The sequence below is a fragment of the Silurus aristotelis genome (genome assembly GCF_946808225.1).
Source record: "Silurus aristotelis genome assembly, chromosome: 7".
Lineage (NCBI taxonomy): Eukaryota > Metazoa > Chordata > Actinopteri > Siluriformes > Siluridae > Silurus > Silurus aristotelis.
The window spans coordinates 7,001,827-7,022,682 of NC_139580.1; the positions used below are offsets into that span (position 1 = coordinate 7,001,827).

Here is a 20,856-nt window from a genome sequence, read left to right on the forward strand (position 1 = left end):
GGGAGGAGTTTGTCTGTACCGTGTCCTATGACAGTGTCGGAACTCAGAGGCCGTCTCTGAGGCGACACATCGAAGGTGGATTCTTTGCTCAGAGGGTTCCCAATGTTTCCCAGCCAATTCTGAAAAGACAAAATATAATAGAGACAAACCGCCAATGAAGGATCCTCAGTCCTGGATGAGTAAAAGCAAAACTTCTTTATTTCATACACGTTCCAAAGAGCTCAGTTGAAGGTGGGTACCCCACATCAAACTGATCAGTGCATCAAAATTGATACAGCACACCAGAATGAGGAAGTACGCCTGCTGTTTGTTCACGCTCGTATTTATACCCTGCAGACACCCTGGTCCTTTCTTATTATTTTTTCTAATTTCTTTGATCTCTGACAGTTCCCCTTATTTTATGACTTGGCTCTCTTTTATCTAATTTCCCTTATCTTTGGCCTTGGTCTGTCCTCCTCCCGTACAGTTCCATATTTGGATTTACTGCTCTCTCCCATTCCCCTTATTTTCGGCTTTCATCTAGTTTAATAAAAATGAGTGTGACATGAGTGTGTATAAATCCTTCGTTCACTTCTACCCAAGCATACATCGCTTCAGCATTTCCAAGTGTGAACAACCATTTTGTGGCCTGTTCTGCCTTCCTGCATCTACAATGGGTGAGTGTTATGCTTTTATTCTTTTTATAATGCTGTTTGCTATTCTACTTTGAATCTAGCCATATCATTGTACTAGGTTGTCTATTTATATGTGATTGGCTATATTACTCTACTTGATTATACGAGTACCTAGGTTATACTTCATTCATATTTCCTGAACTGATTGTTGCATAGTGTGTTGAATCTTCTTTTGAATGGGTGTTATTTTCTGCATGCCTCTACTAGTTTGTGTTTTTTTTCTTGTCACTGCGACTTTTACCCTGTTTAACATCTTATTTGTCTGTTGGTTTCTTTTGCTCAGCTCCATCACGCAGACGATCTGGGACACCTTCTAAGGGCGGTCTTCGTAGACAGTATCGCCAATTCCAGCTCTTCTCACTCGCTCCAGAGCTTGCTCAATTTTTTGAACATTTCTCCATTTCGGCTGTCCCAGAGAATCCTAGTCTGCCTCCTCGCATCGTGCAGAGCACCTTGACGCGTAGTATAGGCACGCAGACCTCATCTGACCTCTTTGCTGCCTATAACCACCAGGCCCAAACTTATGCTGACGACCTTGACGCTGACACCCGTTTACCTGCACCTGGGCCCCAGCCCTCTCCTTATCGCTCGTGCTGGTCCTCCACTGACTATACTCCCACATCTCCAGTTAATTCTCCCAATTATGTTGCTTCCCTCCCTTCACCCGGCTCTGAGCCAGGTTACGCTTTCCTGCCTTCTACAACTGCAGGTGCTCATAAATTTTCTTATTCCAATAAACACGGTTGAACTTCAAGGCTGTCTTTGTTCTTTTATCTGTTCAACACACTCCCAACATCAGTCAGACTCTATCCCATTCTCCCACATTCGTGCCCCTACTATTACTAATTAACTTGGTGTAAATAGCTTATAGAAGTTTGATTAACATATTGTCTAAATAAGTTTTATCAAACTACTTCTATTGTATCTAATATATTCTACATTGATTATTAGGTTAATTTTGTTGGATTAATATTAGTTTGATTACACACACGCTAGATAAGGTTTAAAATATTTTTTCTCGACAACAGTGTCAATCATCCGGTCATGTTCAGAAAGAGCCAGTGTGAAGACTAGCAGCTCCAAGATAGAATTAAACACTGAGCTGCTCACAGATCCATCTACAATAGAGTTTCAATTCTACACAATGCTGATATTCCTGTCTTTACTCTCTTCACTGTCCTGTTGCTCTTCCTGTAGTTTTGCTCTGCTGAAATAAAGCTTCATTTTGGACATTGGGTGTGTTTTAGTAGAGTTAGTAGTCATTATCAGTGTGATGAGAGAGTGTGTTTAGCTGACATTCAGTGCTGTGTGTTGTGCTTCAGTCAGTTTGACTGTTGAAGTTGAACATCTGGTGAAAGTGGTGCTATATTTTGGGAGAAAGAGGATCATTCAGCCGTCTTCATGTAAATCTCCCTCTCATTTCACTGCTCTGTGCTACTGAGTGAAAGGAGACAGTTACACATATTACTTAATTATCACCTAAATATGTGTTACATGTGTGTATCACTGCAATGTCCTGCTCTGAATTATTAATAAAAGCCTTTGCATCAGTAAATATGATTGCTTTGCATTATAGATGATGCACTTCATACACAAATCACCACTGCATCTGTCTCAGTATCTGTTTACCTGATTATTCATGATAAAGACTTGTGATGGCCTCAATGTCATTAATGCACATTTAACCCTATTAATACTTTACATTACTGTACATATTCAGGGTTTCAGAGTTTCCATGCTTTAGTGCAATCTATTTAATAATCATTTTAATTAAACAGACATTTTAATATAATAAAAACTTTTCATGACTAATTATAATACAAATTATTCAGTAGCAGTTCCTCCTCCAGGGTGAAATTTTCACTCTGATGAGAAATCTTGTAAGTGCACCTAATTCTATATGCTCAAAACATTATAAAAGGTGATAAATCACTGTGGGAAATAATCACAGATAATCTTAATGAACTGTTTCTGACCAGGAAAGCGAACTGCTAAATGTAATTTGTGTTCTGGTCCAAAATGTTCTGCAGACCAACAAATTAAACGCACAGACAGAAATCAAAGTAAAAGCCCTGATGGTTGTGTCTGTTAAAAAGGAATTTGTGTGTTTGTGTGTATCACATCCTCCAACTCAGCACCTGCAGTCGCTCCCAGCTGCAGCAGTGCAGTTTCTCTACTATCTGACTGAGGGAGGTTTTTGTACGACTCTATATCACTGTGTGAACACATAGCCACTATGGTAACTCTGACAGTAATAATCTCCTGCATCTTCAGTCTGGACTCCACTGATGGTCAGAGTGAAATCAGTTCCAGATCCACTGCCACTGAAACGAGCTGGAAAACCCGACTGTAACTGATTTACATATTTAATCAAGAGTTTAGGAGCTTCTCCAGCTTTCTGCTGATACCAGTGCAACCGGTCACCATCTGAATCCTTGTACACTGCCTGACTGGTTTTACAGTTGATGGTGACTGTTTCTCCTGGAAGAACAGATTTCACTGCAGGAGTCTGAGTTACTGTGACTTGACCTCTGCATTCTGTAAAAATACACAATAATGCAGCATGAAACTGAAATATTAGAACAGGAACAATACGTGTATTTGTATGAACACATCACTGTAGAGATAAAATATGAAGCAGTGTCTGACCTTGAGTCCAGAGGATCAGTGTCCAGATGAAGACGGGGATCAAAGTCATGGTAGCTGTGGGTGAAGTTTCTGTAGCAGCAGCTCTCAGTCATGAAGTGTGAAAGTCACAGCGCTATAAACACTCCCAGAGCACTGAAGCATGTGCTGCTAATGCAAAGTGTCCTCTAAGTATGGAAACATCTTTACCACATTCCCCCAATCTTACTGTCATTCTCACACTCACAATTCAATAATTAATCAGGATTCAGACTGACTAAAGAGGAGATTTTTATGGAGACCAGCATTATAACATTATTCTTTATTATCTTTATGTATTATTAATTATATTGTGTTACTGACTATAGAGACAAATCTCCTCACTAATCCATGATTTGATGTTATTTTACCTCCAGTCTTTTATAGTGTATACTACACTGTGCTCAAGATTGAGGTGTGTGTGTGTGTGTGTGTGTGTGTGTGTGTGTGTGTGTGTGTGTGTGTGTGTTTAGATTCACTGTAGTGTAACAGAGGTTTTTGTACGACGGTTTCATTAGAATGTATCACTGTGGATCACTTTTGGTGGAGGAACAAAACTCATTATAGAAAGTAAGTGCTCACTTTTACTAAAAGCTCATGGATTCATTAGATTTATTACACAATGTAAATACTGTAGATACAATTTTACTACAAAATAAAAATGTGGCATTCTCATAAATAAATAGATATTTTCTATAAAAAAGAGAAATGTGATGTGAAGAGGAGAGAGCTGCTTCGAGAAATTCTCTGCTTTTGCGTCATTTTTAAAAAAATTTTAGGAGTCACATCTTTTTCAGATTCATGGTAAATGTTAACTTTTATTTAATTTCGTTATTTTTTTTTGTTATTCAAATTCATCACAGTGGGAATGTTGTAACAGTGAAACGGGAACAATGGTGGTCTAGTGTTGATTTCACATTAATGCTAAGTCATAAATCATTAATAATTTCATCTACAAAAATGCACAAAAACGACTTAACTGTGGTGTGATATATTATTGAATTTGTTCAGAAGATGAAGGTTGTTTTTTTGAGCTGCAGTTTGGTTGGATGATGTTATTAGAAATGTGTTCTGTTATGGATGTGCAGATAAACTACTGCATCTGCTTTACAGTTCTTACACTGAATTATCAAATATCACCATGTTCAGTGTGATAGAGTTCATATTATCATGACTATAATTATGTGTGTTTGTGTTTTTGTGTGTGTTTGGTCTCCAGCTGGACCGATGGTGAAGCCCTCCGTGTCTCTGCTCCCTCCCTCCTCTCTGCAGCTCTCTGAGGGTTCGGCCTCTCTGCTCTGCCTGCTCTCTGACTATTCTCCACAGGGGGCGCTGCCGAGCTGGACCGTGGACGGTGTCGAGGTGAACGAAGGTGTTCTGACCAGCACAGAAGATCAGAAGAACGGTGTCTACAGTCGGAGCAGCACCCTGACCCTCAGCAAAGAACGCTGGGAAGAGGCCGAGGTGTTCGGCTGTATCGTCTCCCACCACGACACCACTCAGATCACCTCGTTCCGAAAGAGTCGCTGTGAAGACCACTAGAATTCAAGTGTACACTTTAACACATGCTTAGCAGTCTGAGGTGGTGTCAGTGGTGTAGCTGTGCTGAAATAAAGCTTCAATCTGGAAATCATGTCTCCTTTTTCAGTAGTGAAGTGTCTTTGGTAGTGATTTGGAACTGCACCTTTACAGCAGGTCGAGTGCAGAGCTGTGTGTTGTGCTTGAGTGAGTTTGGATGATGAACCAGAAACATCTGCTGAAAATGTTTAACTGTTCTGGGAATCAGAGCTTTTTATGCAAATGTGTGTGTGTGTGTGTGTGTGTGTGTGTGTGTGTGTGTGTGTGTGTGTGTGTGTGTGTGTGTGTGTGTGTGTGTTTCAAATTATTACACATCATATTTCTCTTTCTGCTCAGAATTTGCATTAAATCCTATTAATCTCTGTTAATCCCATAATCCCTGAATTTAAGCAAAACATGAACCTTGATCAGAATGAAACATCTACTGCTTTTTTAGTTTTGGATCTTTAACTTGTAATCATTATCCCTAATAAAAGTCAAGGCACTGATAGACACAGATACTGCACACAGATCCACACTCAAGTAGGCACAGGGCAAAACAAGAGCTTTGTTACATGGATGGTATCTGCTGAGCAAAGAAGCAAATAAAATCCAGTACATTAATAATGGAAAATTAGAACAAATAAATAAATAAATAAGACATAAAATATGCTAGGCTAAGGATAGTGGCATGAAAACCAAATAACTCATCAACAATACTCACTTAATGAAATTTTAAACAATTTACAACTTAACAACTTAATACTTCAACAAAGATAAAATAAAAAGGCAGAACATAAATGAGGATTGAAACTAAACTAGTGTGCAAATCAAAGCAGAAATTGGCACAGACAATAAAAAAGACGAAATTTGACATGTGTGCGAGGGTGTACTCTAGTGGCCTGGAGTGAAATTTTCCAATGTGACCTTACAGATGTACACAGTTCTATACCCAACAAGGAAAAAAATCAACAACCAACCAACCAAATAAATAAATAAAACTCGGAATGCACATAAACTATTTCCTAGGCTAAAAACTGTTCAAATTAAATTAGAAATTAGAAAAAGAAATACATGAATTTAAATATCCTGTAAGAGTCTTCCACTGTATTTGCAGAGCAAGTAATGGACTACACATAATCCTAATCCCAGTCACTTCTGGAGGTCCAAATCACAGCATGTTAATGATGAGTCATTCATAAACGAGTCATTTATTTAGAATTTTTCTTTTCATATGACTCACGACAAACGACTCGTCTCAGACAGTTATTTATACAGTATGTGTTGCATGTGTAACGTGAAAACCCAGTGGGTTCTGTACAGGAATCAGAAATGATTAATCCACCTCCTAATTCTCTTCTCCAGTCAGAGTCTTTCAATCATTTGTCACATGACATGACAGCCGTGTATATTCTGCATATAATTATGTAGATCTTAGTTATTTTTTTTATATGATTGTTGGACAAATTTATTTTTTCATGTATAATATTTTTATGTTTAAAATCTCTTCTGGATTTTATTGTGCTAAATGGTCTGAAACTGGGATTTGAATCCGAATGTTACATTTGGCTTGGAGTGGACAATTGTGTTGTGTGTTGAACAGACAATACAAACCAGCATTACTTCTATCTTTGTGATCATTTTGAATTTGAAGTGTTGAACTCAGTTAACATTTTGTGTATATGTTTAAAAGGAAAGAACAAAAAATGTCATTATTAATTATAATATATGTTTTTCTTTTATCGGGAGGCTTTTAGCGATCTGGATAACAAACACAAATAAAAACTTGCTAACTTGTTTGTATTCTTTGGGAGGTTTAAACTGTCTGATGCCCAAAACAAAATTAATCTGACACACAGTAATTCATGTTTTCTTGGTCCACTACCTTTAGACAGGAATCACAATCAAAGTTCATGCAATGTTCAAACCATACAAACACATTTACACATTTACAGCTTTTAGCAGACACCCAAATCCAGAGTTTTGTAAATCAGCTATAAGAACACTGAATATTTCTTCACAGTGAGAGTGTAAAACTGAGGATGTTATAAATTGTTCAGTGTGATTGTTCTCAGTTGTGGGTGATTAGTAATCAGCTGAACATGAACATGAGAGTATGTGTTGTTGGGAAATGTAGTTTCTAGCAGCCATAATTGTAGGTTTTCTGAAAAACAGCAGAAGTTTGACTGATAGATATAAACAAGCAAAAATGCATGAACAACAGATATGCATCAGACAATATCAACCAATCAATTCATTTAAACTATAAGCATAGAATTTGTGGGACTTAGTGGTTGTTGTTTTGATTAGGTTTAGATTAGTGTTCATACCTTTACTTACATATAACATTTACATATAAAACTGAATAAAATCTAAATTGTTTTCTCACTAAAGGTCAGAAACAACTGTAGTGACAGCGATTGATGGAAACAATGATCTTGTGTCAGCTGAGTCATCAGGTGAAGAAAGCAATCAATATTAGAGACACGACTCCATGCTATATCTCACTTGACTCAATAAAGCAGCAGAAACAAGGACAACCTGAAGGACAGGAAAACACATGAAGTAGTAATGATCTCTCTCTCAAGCATATTTACATTTAGATCATTTAACAAATATCCTTATCCAGAGTGGCATACAGAAATTGATTGCTTTGTCTTTATGAAAACACATCCTCAGAGTCTAATAAAATAAAAAATAATTGAATAATAAATGTAGATAAATCCCTAATAAAGATTTTATGTGGTGTGATGGAGTGTGTAGTGTGGTGTAATTATTTCTAATGTGAGGTGTGAGTTAGTGTGATGTGGTTCTTCTCCTCCACAAAGTGTCATTGTGTCGTATCACATCCTTTAACTCAACACCTACAGTTACTCCCAGCTGCTCTTATGAGAAAACTTTTTAGTGCACTTAATTCTATATACTGAAGACATTATAAAAGGTGATAAATCCCTGTGGGAAATAATCACAGATAATCTTAATGAACTGTTTCTGACCAGGAAAGCAAACTGCTAAATTTAATTTGTGTTCTGGTCCAAAATGTTCTGGAGACCAACAGATTAAACGCACAGTAACAAATCAAAGTAAAAGCCCTGATGGTTGTGTCTGTTAAATAGGAATTTGTGTGTTTGTGTGTATCACATCCTCCAACTCAGCACCTGCAGTCGCTCCCAGCTGCAGCAGTGCAGTTTCTCTACTATCTGACTGAGGGAGGTTTTTGTACGACTCTATATCACTGTGTGAACACATTGCCACTATGGTAACTCTGACAGTAATAATCTCCTGCATCTTCAGTCTGGACTCCACTGATGGTCAGAGTGAAATCAGATCCAGATCCACTGCCAGTGAAACGAGCTGGAAAACCAGACTGTAACTGATTAACAAGTTTAATCAGGAGTTTAAGCTTCTCCAGCTTTCTGCTGATACCAGAATAAATAGTGGCCATAGGAGCTGTGATAATACACTGCCGGATTAGTTTTACAGTTGATGGTGACTGTTTCTCCAGGAAGAACAGATTTCACTGCAGGAGTCTGAGTTACTGTGACTTGACCTCTGCATTCTGTAAAAATACACAATAATGCAGCATGAAACTGAAATATTAGAACAGAAACAATACGTGTATTTGTATGAACACATCATTGTAGAGATAAAATATGAAGCAGTGTCTGACCTTGAGTCCAGAGGATCAGTGTCCAGATGAAGACGGGGATCAAAGTCATGGTAGCTGTGGGTGAAGTTTCTGTAGCAGCAGCTCTCAGTCATGAAGTGTGAAAGTCACAGCGCTATAAACACTCCCAGAGCACTGAAGCATGTGCTGCCAATGCAAAGTGTCATCTAAGTATGGAAACGTCTTTACAAGATTGGGGGAATGTGGTAAAGACGTTTCCATAGTCAGTCACAATGAGAAATTTCTTGGAAAATATTGAGGTTACAAGTGCATGTAGAAATGACAGAAGTTCAGGCTTTCACTTTAATTCCATCAGGATTCAGACTGACTTCAGAGTGTATTTAAAGGAGACCAACATTATAACGTTATTCTTTACTGTCTTTATGTATCATGTAAATTTAGTTACTGACTGTAGAGACAAATCTCCTCACTAATCTATCATTTGGTGTTATTTCTCCTCCAGACTTCTGCATTTTGTACAGTATACTGTGTTCCAGATTTAGGTGTCTCTGTGTGTGTGTGTGTGTGTGTGTGTGTGTGTGTGTGTGTGTGTGTGTGTGTGTGTGTGTGTGTGTGTGTGTGTGTGTGTGTGCTTGCAGGTGTGTTCACTGTAGTGCAACAGGGGTTTTTGTACGACGGTTTCATTAAAATGTATCACTGTGGGTCACTTTTGGTGGAGGAACAAAACTCAGCATCAGTAAGTCACTTTTACTTATAAAACACCAAAATGTATACAATATAAATATATAGTTACATATTTTTTACTTAATTATTTACTCAATACTTTATACATAATTCAGATTAATTATATTGTGTGTATATATATATATATATATATATATATATATATATATATATATATATATATATATATATATATATATATATATATATATATATATATCAATATATATATATCAATAATAAGTTGTAAACACTTTACCCGTTAATGTTCTGTATTAAAAATGAATAAAAAATGAGTGAATATTAAACATGTAATAAATCTCCAGTGTGTTTGTGTTGGTGAGTGGAAACCTGCTCACTGGTTCATATCTGCAGTATTGTGTACATTATTCTGAAGTCTCTGTTCTAATAGAAAAAAAAAAAGACGAATGCTGCTGTGTGTTTGTAAAACAGTGAGAATTTCTGTCATCAGTTTCATTTTCTACTATCACACAGGGAGCACTTTCTATGACACATCAGTAAGAAGTGACTAAAACAGAATAAATCTGATCGAAGTCCGAGTCGCTCCACAATATAACGAGTAGCTCGTAAATGTTCTCCTGCTGATTAAATCTACGTGACTGCAGTGATGTGAAGAAGCAGTAATGAGGAAATGTTGTGTATCTTTGTGTAAATGTGTGTTTTTGTGTTTTGTGTTCTACAGAGGGTCCCACTGTGAAGCCCTCCGTGTCTCTGCTCCATCCATCGTCTCTGCAGCTCTCTGAGGGACCGGCCTCGCTGCTCTGCCTGTTGTCTGCCTACTCTCCACAGGGGGCGACGGTGAGCTGGACAGTGGATGGCTCAGTGGTGAACGAAGGGGTTCTAACCAGCCCTGAAGAACAGAAGAAGGACGGTTACACACGCAGCAGCACCCTGACCCTCAGCAAAGCACTCTGGGAAAAGGGGGAGGAGTTTGTCTGTACCGTCTCCCATGACAGTGTCAATCATCCGGTCACGTTTAGCAAGAGCCAGTGTGAAGACTAACAGCTCCAAGATAGAATTAAACACTGAGCTGCTCACACATCCATCTACAATAGAGTTTCAATTCTTCACAATGCTGATATTCCTGTCTTTACTCTCTTCACTGTCCTGTTGCTCTTCCTGTAGTTTTGCTCTGCTGAAATAAAGCTTCATTTTGGACATTGGGTGTGTTTTATTAGAGTTAGTAGTCATTATCAGTGTGATGAGAGAGTGTGTTTAGCTGTACATTCAGTGCTTTGTGTTGTGCTTCAGTGTGTTTGGCTGAAGGAAGTTGAACATCTGGTGAAAGTGGTGCTTTATTTTGGGAGAAAGAGGATCATTCAGCCGTCTTCATGTAAATCTCCCTCTCATTTCACTGCTCTGTGCTACTGAGTGAAAGGAGACAGTTACACATAAATAGGGTCTAATTATTTTATGATCTATATAATTTATTATACATTACCTGAACAGATAATTCCATAAGCAATTAAACGTTATAAAAATATAAAAAATAAATTCTTCCCTTAACACTGTTTATCTACCTAAATCATGCATGCTGGAAGTTATCAAACCCTTCATTTAAAAAACATGACCCCTGTCAGCTGTCCAACTATATGCCAATATCAGACCTCCCCTTAATGTTCAAGATTCTAGCTATTCTGTCTTTTGTTATACATGTTTGGGGCTATTGATATTGATTTGGCATTAATATTGATAACCAGGTAGCCAGACAAGCTATTGTTTTACAGTCATGACCATTCATATTGTGTCTGGCCATTCCAATCCCAACAATGCACACACACACACACACACACACACACACACACACACACACACACACACACACACACACACACACACAACTTTTCACGCATTTCTCTTATAAATACAAACGGGCAATAAACTGTATTACATGGTATAAAACTGTAAAGGGAGATATATTGTAACTTACAGATGTAAAACAGGCTCAGATTTTCCATCCCCATGCAGATCTACAAGTCCAAGTCACATGGAGAATAAAAACCTCCCATATATCGTTAGAATCCTGCACTCATTGGCTACATTTTCCATCAATCATTTTGTTTCCTTAATGCTACTGGTGTAAATAAAAGGTTTGAAATGAAAGGTGATGCAGAGCAGAACGTGATGACACCTGCCTATAGAGTGAACACTTAAGCCCGAGATTCTGCCTCTTTTACTGTTTGTATTTTATTTTTTTTAGTGGGTGGTCTCATTTGTTTTGAAATGCTATATTCTACCAACCGTTATGTTTTTTTTTTTTTTACCACCAAGGTGGCAGTTTTTATGCGAAAGTTATTCCCTAAAATATACAAACAATACACGAACCGAAGTACTGTGACTTAGACAAAACAATAACCATCTAAATTACAACACTATTGTTTGGTTGGAGCACAAATGCTTTACGGCATGTTGTTCAGTGGACCCTTGTCTCCCCTAATAAACCAGGATTAACAGCAGTGAATGCATTTGTGACTCGTTATTACAATAAAAATATAAAGTACTGCATTTTTTATGCATGTTGTTGTGTGTACTGCTTACACACATTCAGCAAATACATTCCTTATACGTTTTCGGTTGAAAAACAGTGATCTGAAATCGCTGCTTGAGGCTTAGAGCTTTAGAATAAAGTATAATTAGTCATGGTTACTCTTGTCCCTTTCTATTTAATCTATTGCTAAACATTAACACCTAATAACAATGGGATGTCGGTCGCCTGGTGCGGCGCTGAAGGCTAAGGGGTTAAAAATATATTTGTTGAGTCAAACCTTTTGTTAACAGGTTTCTCTCAGGAAAAAGAGGTAAAGGAGCAGATCTGGAGGGATCATTGTTATTATATTTTACTTTTTGACTTGAACTATAAACTGTTTTATTTAACTGGGATGTATGGATATCCCCCTCCACCCCCACTTTCATGCGTTCATTCAAGTTTTTTGTCAGTGTTGTGGTGGGCTGTCATTAAAGGGATCTCTCATGTCTCTGTTACCTTCTGGCTCTCCCTTTTAGTTATGCTGTCATAGCTATTGTAGTCCTGCCAGTGTCCTTACTTGCACTCTACTAATACTGCATTTTTGTTCTCAAATATTATGCAGCAATAAGGATAATAATCCTATGAATCCATGTTTCCCACTTTCTTCCTGTCACTCTCTCTTTCTTTCTCTCTCTCTCCTCCCACCTTCCATTCCAAGTTAAACACGATCTTAATGTTACAGTGATTCTGTCTCGTTTTTCTTTCTGTACCTGCCTGATTCATCCTGATGCACTACCTCTTGAAGGTTCCACATAAACAGTTTAAAAAAACATGAGGTTACAGCAGAGGGTTAAACACAAGAACCATTATATGGATCTGGACTGTAATTAATATAAACTGTTTGATACAATTGCTTAGGACTACAATCACCATGAGCAGGTTTATATCAGAGTTTTCATCAGTGGACCATCAGTTGATATCCTCAACAATGATTGAAGTATTATAAATTGATGTTCTTTGTCAGCTAGATGAGGAAGGTTTCCTTTTTGAGATTAAAACCTCACATGGTCTCTTCTTCAAATCATGTCAATTAGTTTAGTTTGTCACTTCATGGCTGACTTGTTCATAAAGCATAACAATATGAATACATTTAGGGACTAATTTATAAATTTTAAATGTATACACGGATTCTATTTATTTCTGTAAAGCTGCTTTGGGGCAATATCCATTGTTAAATGTGCTATACAAATAAGGCCGCAAATTGTGTCTATTGAATATATCTGTGTGTGTGTGTGTGTGTGTGTGTGTGTGTGTGTGTGTGTGTGTGTGTGTGTGTGTGTGTGTGTGTTGTGTGTGTGTGTGTATGTGTGTGTATGTGTGTGTGTGTGTGTGTAAGTGTGTTTATCTGCATGGAAATGGAAGATAAGTTTGATCATATGGAGGTAGTATATATAAATAAATCAATAAGCCAAAAAAAGTGTCATTGTGTCATATCACATCCTCCAACTCAGCACCTGCAGTCGCTTCCAGCTGCAGCAGTGCAGTTTCTCTACTATCTGACTGAGGGAGGTTTTTGTACGACTCTATATCACTGTGTGAACAGGGGTGTGCTACTGATATAATGGTAACTCTGACAGTAATAATCTCCTGCATCTTCAGTCTGGACTCCACTGATGGTCAGAGTGAAATCAGTTCCAGATCCACTGCCACTGAAACGAGCTGGAAAACCCGACTGGCTTTCACTTTAATTCCATCAGGATTCAGACTGACTACAGAGGAGATTTCAAGGAGACCAACATTATACAATTTTTTCTTTACTATCTTTATGTATCATGTATTTTGTGTTACTGAATGTAGAGATAAATCTCATCACTGATCAATAAATAATGATTAAGATCTACAAATGAATGAATAAGGAAAAGTTTACTGTGGTGTGATGATTATTGAAGCACAGTGTGTTTGGTTCTGATCTTTTTCAGAAGATGGAGGTTGTTTTGTTCAGATACAGTTTGGTTGGAGGACATTATTAAAATTGCATTTTGTTGTTGTGCAGATAAACTACTGCATCTGCTCTACAGCTGTTACACTGACTTATCAAATATCACCATGTTCAGTGTGAAAGAGTTCACATTAAAATGACTATAATTATGTGTGTGTGTGTGTGTGTGTGTGTGTGTGTGTGTGTGTGTGTGTGTGTGTGTGTGTGTGTGTGTGTGTGTGTTTGGTCTCCAGATGGACCGATAGTGAAACCCTCCATGTCTATGCTCCCTAATTCCTCTCTTTAGCTCTCTGCAGCTCTTTGCAGATTCAGGTTCTCTACTCTGCTTACTCTCGGACTGTTGGCGTTGAGTCAACGGACTCGGACTCGGGGCGCTGCCGAGCTGGACTGTGGACGGTGTCGAGGTGAACGAAGGTGTTCTGACCTGCACAGAAGATCAGAAGAACGGTGTCTACAGTCGCAGCAGCACCCTGACCCTCAGCAAAGAACGCTGGGAAGAGGCCGAGGTGTTCGGCTGCACCGTCTCCCACCACGACACCACTCAGATCACCTCTTTCCGAAAGAGTCGCTGTGAAGACCACTAGAATTCAAATGTACACTTTAACACATGCTTAGCAGTCTGAGGTGGTGTCAGTGGTGTAGCTGTGCTGAAAAAAAGCTTCAATCTGGAAATCATGTCTCATTTTTCAGTAGTGAAGTGTCTTTGTTAGTGATTTGGAACTGCACCTTTACAGCAGGTCGAGTGCAGAGCTGTGTGTTGTGCTTGAGTGAGTTTGGATGAAGAACCAGAAACATCTGCTGAAAGTGTTTAACTGTTCTGGGAATCAAAGCTTTTCATGCAAGTGTGTGTGTGTGTGTGTGTGTGTGTGTGTGTGTGTGTGTGTGTGTGTGTGTGTGTGTGTGTGTGTGTGTGTGTGTGTGTGTTGTGTCACATTATTACACATATTTCTCTTAGTTTCTCTTTCTGCTCAGAATTTACATAAAACACTCCATAAATCTCTGTTAATCCCATAATCCCTGAATTTAAGCAAAACATGAACCTTGATCAGAATAAAACATCTACTGCTTTTTTAGTTTTGGATCTTCAACTTGTAATCATTATCCCTAATAAAAGTCAAGGCACTGATAGACACAGATACTGCACACAGATTCACACTCAAGTAGGCACAGGGCAAAACCAGAGCTTTGTTACATGGATGGTATCTGCTGAGCAAAGAAGCAAATAAAATCCAGTACATTTATTATAGAAAATAACAACAAATAAATAAATAAAACTTCCTTTCGGCTTCTCCCATTAGGGGTCGCCACAATGGATCATCCGCATGTTTGATTTGGCACATGTTTTTACGTTGGATGCCCTTCCTAACACAACCCTCCCCATTTATCTGGGCTTGGGACTGGCACTAAGAGTGGCTGGGGTTGGTTCCCTGAACGGGGATCGAATCCGGGCCGCAGCGGTGAGAGCGCCGCATCCTAACCACTAGACCACCAGGGACCCAAGAACAAATAAATAAATAAATAAGCCATAAAATATGCTAGGGAATGCTGGGAAGAGGCAGAGGTGTTCGGCTGCACCGTCTCCCACCACGACACCACTCAGATCACCTCGTTCCGAAAGAGCCGCTGTGAAGACCACTAGAATTCAAGCGTACCCTTTAACACATGCTTAGCAGTCTGAGGTGGTGTCAGTGGTGTAAACATAAAATATGCTAGGCTAAGGCTAGTGACAGGTCAACAGAGGATGCAGTTTCCACAGCTCTTCATTCAGCCCTCACCCACCTGGATAAAAGCAACACCTACATCAGAATGCTGTTCATTGACTTTAGCTCTGCGTTCAATACAGTCCTCCCCACTGTACTGATCACTAAGCTCAGTGAACTGGGTATCTGCACCTCCACTTGCAGATGGATTCTGGACTTTCTCACCAACAGACCTCAATCTGTCGGGTTGGGTAACCAGGTATCCTCTACCCTCATTCTGAACACTGGCATCCTGCAGGGCTGTGTTCTGAGCCCACTACTCTACTCCATGTTCACCTACGATTGTGCTCCTCTGTATAACTCCAAAATCTTCATAAAGTATGCAGATTACACCACCGTGGTCAGCCAGATCGACAACAACCACGAATCAGCCTACAGGGAAGAGATCCGTAATCTAGCAGCGTGGTGTGACAACAACAACCTGACTCTCAACGCCACAAAGACCAAAGAGCTCATTGTGGACTTTCGGAAATCCAACAGCAGGAGACATCTACCTGTCAGCATCAATGGAACTGAGGTAGAACGAGTCTCCAGCTTTAAGTTCCTGGGAGTTCACATCTCTGAGAATTTGACATGGCAGCAGAACACTTCAGCTCTGGTAAAAAAAAAACACAACAGCGCCTGTACTTCTTGAGAAGTTTCAAGAAATCTCATCTGTCCCCGGGGATTTTAACGAGCTTCTACCACTGGATCATTGAGAGCATCCTGACCATCTCCATCACTGTATGGTACGGAGGCTCTACTGTGAGTGAACGAAAAGCCCTGCAAAGGGTGGTCAAAACCGCCCAACGCATCACTGGCGCCCAACTACCTTCCATTGAGCACCTTCACCACAGCAGATGTCTGCGCAGAGCTCACAGTATTATCAAGGACTCTTCACATCCCAGTCATAAACTGTTTAACCTCCTTCCATCACGAAGGAGATACAGGAACTTGAAATGTAGTTTCTAGCAGCCAAAGTGCAAAGTTCTAGTGCAAATCAAAGCAGGAATTGGCACAGACAATAAAAAATATGAAATTTGACATGTGTGTGAGGGTGTATTCTAGTGGCCTGGATGGAAATTTTCCAATGTGGCCTGACAAATGTACACAATTCTATAGAAAACAAGGAAAAACAACCAACCAACTAACTGAATAAATAAATAAAACTCGGAATGCACATAAACTATTTCCTAGGCTAAGAACTGTTCAAATTAAATTAGAAATTAGAAAAAGAAATACATGAATTTAAATATCCTGTAAGAGTCTTCCACTGTATTTGCAGAGCAAGTAATGGACTACACATAATCCTAATCCCAGTCACTTCCGGAGGTCCAAATCACAGCATGTTAATGATGAGTCATTTATAAACGAGTCATTTATTTTAAATTTTTCTTTTATATGACTCTCGACAAACGACTCGTCTCAGACAGTTATTTATACAGTATGTGTTGCATGTGTAACGTGAAAACCCAGTGGGTTCTGTACAGGAATCAGAAATGATTAATCCACCTCCTAATTCTCTTCTCCAGTCAGATTCTTTCATTCATTTGTCACATGACATGACAGCCGTGTATATTCTGCATATAATTATGTAGATTTTAGGTCTTTTTTTATATGATTGTTGGACAGATATATTTTTTCATGTATAATATTTCTATGTTTAGAATCTCTTCTGGATTTTAATGTTCTAAATGGTCTGAAACTGGGATTTGAATCCGAATGTTACATTTGGCTTGGAGTGGACAATTGTGTTGTGTGTTGAACAGACAATACAAACCAGCATTACTTCATCTTTGTGATCATTTTGAATTTGAAGTGTTGAATTCAGTTAACATTTTGTGTATATGTTTAAAAGGAAAGAACAAAAAATTTCATTATTAATTATAATATATTTTTTTCTTTTATCGGGAGGCTTTTAGCGATCTGGATAACAAACAAAAATAAAAACTTGCTAACTTGTTTGTATTCTTTGGCAGGTTTAACTGTCTGATGCCCAAAACAAAATTAATCTGACACACACATTCATGTTTTCTTGGCCCACTACCTTTACACAGTAATCACAATCCAAGTTCATGCGAGGTTCGAACCAGGAAAACAAAGTGCTTAATTTAATTTGTGTTCTGCTACCAAAAGTTCTTAAAACCAAGAAATTGAACACACAGACACAAATCAATGTAAAAGACACAAGATTTTGTCTGTTAAATAGGAATTTGTGTGTTTGTGTGTATCACATCCTCCAACTCAGCACCTGCAGTCGCTCCCAGCTGCAGCAGTGCAGTTTCTCTACTATCTGACTGAGGGAGGTTTTTGTACGACTCTATATCACTGTGTGAACAGGTGTGTGCTACTGATATAATGGTAACTCTGACAGTAATAATCTCCTGCATCTTCAGTCTGGACTCCACTGATGGTCAGAGTGAAATCAGATCCAGATCCACTGCCAGTGAAACGAGCTGGAAAACCCGACTGTAACTGATTTACAAATTTAATGAGGAGTTTAGGAGCTTCTAGAGGTTTCTGCTGATACCAGAATAAGTAGTTGTTGTTAGCCACTGCCTGACTGGTTTTACAGTTGATGGTGACTGTTTCTCCTGGAAGAACAGATTTCACTGCAGGAGTCTGAGTTACTGTGACTTGACCTCTGCATTCTGTAAAAATACACAATAATGCAGCATGAAACTGAAATATTAGAACAGAAACAATACGTGTATTTGTATGAACACATCATTGTAGAGATAAAATATGTGTGTGTGTGTGTGTGTGTGTGTGTGTGTGTGTGTGTGTGTGTGTGTGTGTGTGTGTGTGTGTGTGTGTGTGTGCTTGCAGGTGTGTTCACTGTAGTGCAACAGGGGTTTTTGTACGACGGTTTCATTAAAATGTATCACTGTGGGTCACTTTTGGTGGAGGAACAAAACTCAGCATCAGTAAGTCACTTTTACTTATAAAACACCAAAATGTATACAATATAAATATATAGTTACATATTTTTTACTTAATTATTTACTCAATACTTTATACATAATTCAGATTAATTATATTGTGTGTATATATATATATATATATATATATATATATATATATATATATATATATATATATATATATATATATATATATATATATATATATATATCAATATATATATATCAATAATAAGTTGTAAACACTTTACCCGTTAATGTTCTGTATTAAAAATGAATAAAAAATGAGTGAATATTAAACATGTAATAAATCTCCAGTGTGTTTGTGTTGGTGAGTGGAAACCTGCTCACTGGTTCATATCTGCAGTATTGTGTACATTATTCTGAAGTCTCTGTTCTAATAGAAAAAAAAAAAGACGAATGCTGCTGTGTGTTTGTAAAACAGTGAGAATTTCTGTCATCAGTTTCATTTTCTACTATCACACAGGGAGCACTTTCTATGACACATCAGTAAGAAGTGACTAAAACAGAATAAATCTGATCGAAGTCCGAGTCGCTCCACAATATAACGAGTAGCTCGTAAATGTTCTCCTGCTGATTAAATCTACGTGACTGCAGTGATGTGAAGAAGCAGTAATGAGGAAATGTTGTGTATCTTTGTGTAAATGTGTGTTTTTGTGTTTTGTGTTCTACAGAGGGTCCCACTGTGAAGCCCTCCGTGTCTCTGCTCCATCCATCGTCTCTGCAGCTCTCTGAGGGACCGGCCTCGCTGCTCTGCCTGTTGTCTGCCTACTCTCCACAGGGGGCGACGGTGAGCTGGACAGTGGATGGCTCAGTGGTGAACGAAGGGGTTCTAACCAGCCCTGAAGAACAGAAGAAGGACGGTTACACACGCAGCAGCACCCTGACCCTCAGCAAAGCACTCTGGGAAAAGGGGGAGGAGTTTGTCTGTACCGTCTCCCATGACAGTGTCAATCATCCGGTCACGTTTAGCAAGAGCCAGTGTGAAGACTAACAGCTCCAAGATAGAATTAAACACTGAGCTGCTCACACATCCATCTACAATAGAGTTTCAATTCTTCACAATGCTGATATTCCTGTCTTTACTCTCTTCACTGTCCTGTTGCTCTTCCTGTAGTTTTGCTCTGCTGAAATAAAGCTTCATTTTGGACATTGGGTGTGTTTTATTAGAGTTAGTAGTCATTATCAGTGTGATGAGAGAGTGTGTTTAGCTGTACATTCAGTGCTTTGTGTTGTGCTTCAGTGTGTTTGGCTGAAGGAAGTTGAACATCTGGTGAAAGTGGTGCTTTATTTTGGGAGAAAGAGGATCATTCAGCCGTCTTCATGTAAATCTCCCTCTCATTTCACTGCTCTGTGCTACTGAGTGAAAGGAGACAGTTACACATAAATAGGGTCTAATTATTTTATGATCTATATAATTTATTATACATTACCTGAACAGATAATTCCATAAGCAATTAAACGTTATAAAAATATAAAAAATAAATTCTTCCCTTAACACTGTTTATCTACCTAAATCATGCATGCTGGAAGTTATCAAACCCTTCATTTAAAAAACATGACCCCTGTCAGCTGTCCAACTATATGCCAATATCAGACCTCCCCTTAATGTTCAAGATTCTAGCTATTCTGTCTTTTGTTATACATGTTTGGGGCTATTGATATTGATTTGGCATTAATATTGATAACCAGGTAGCCAGACAAGCTATTGTTTTACAGTCATGACCATTCATATTGTGTCTGGCCATTCCAATCCCAACAATGCACACACACACACACACACACACACACACACACACACACACACACACACACACACACACACACACACACACAAACTTTTCACGCATTTCTCTTATAAATACAAACGGGCAATAAACTGTATTACATGGTATAAAACTGTAAAGGGAGATATATTGTAACTTACAGATGTAAAACAGGCTCAGATTTTCCATCCCCATGCAGATCTACAAGTCCAAGTCACATGGAGAATAAAAACCTCCCATATATCGTTAGAATCCTGCACTCATTGGCTACATTTTCCATCAATCATTTTGTTTCCTTAATGCTACTGGTGTAAATAAAAGGTTTGAAATGAAAGGTGATGCAGAGCAGAACGTGATGACACCTGCCTATAGAGTGAACACTTAAGCCCGAGATTCTGCCTCTTTTACTGTTTGTATTTTATTTTTTTTAGTGGGTGGTCTCATTTGTTTTGAAATGCTATATTCTACCAACCGTTATGTTTTTTTTTTTTTTACCACCAAGGTGGCAGTTTTTATGCGAAAGTTATTCCCTAAAATATACAAACAATACACGAACCGAAGTACTGTGACTTAGACAAAACAATAACCATCTAAATTACAACACTATTGTTTGGTTGGAGCACAAATGCTTTACGGCATGTTGTTCAGTGGACCCTTGTCTCCCCTAATAAAC

The 20,856-nt window shown here is 38.5% G+C and overlaps 4 long non-coding RNA genes across 4 annotated transcripts in view; 3 read left to right on the forward strand and 1 right to left on the reverse strand.

Annotated features, from left to right (window-relative positions):
* Positions 1 to 20,856, forward strand: part of LOC310729190 — a 159,883-nt gene that overhangs the window by 40,308 nt on the left and 98,719 nt on the right. The gene's annotated exons all lie outside the window — the stretch shown is intronic.
* LOC310729180 overlaps positions 57 to 20,856 on the reverse strand; it is an 80,789-nt gene continuing 59,989 nt past the window's right edge. The window contains exon 4 of the long non-coding RNA XR_014534474.1: positions 57 to 119. This is a non-coding gene — a long non-coding RNA (uncharacterized lncRNA). The remainder of the gene's footprint in view (positions 120 to 20,856) is intronic.
* On the forward strand, positions 8,794 to 10,425 carry LOC310729173. Its single transcript, XR_014534467.1, has 2 exons — positions 8,794 to 9,259; positions 9,950 to 10,425. It is a non-coding gene; the product is annotated as an uncharacterized lncRNA (long non-coding RNA).
* On the forward strand, positions 18,240 to 19,567 carry LOC310729175. Its single transcript, XR_014534469.1, has 2 exons — positions 18,240 to 18,399; positions 19,092 to 19,567. It is a non-coding gene; the product is annotated as an uncharacterized lncRNA (long non-coding RNA).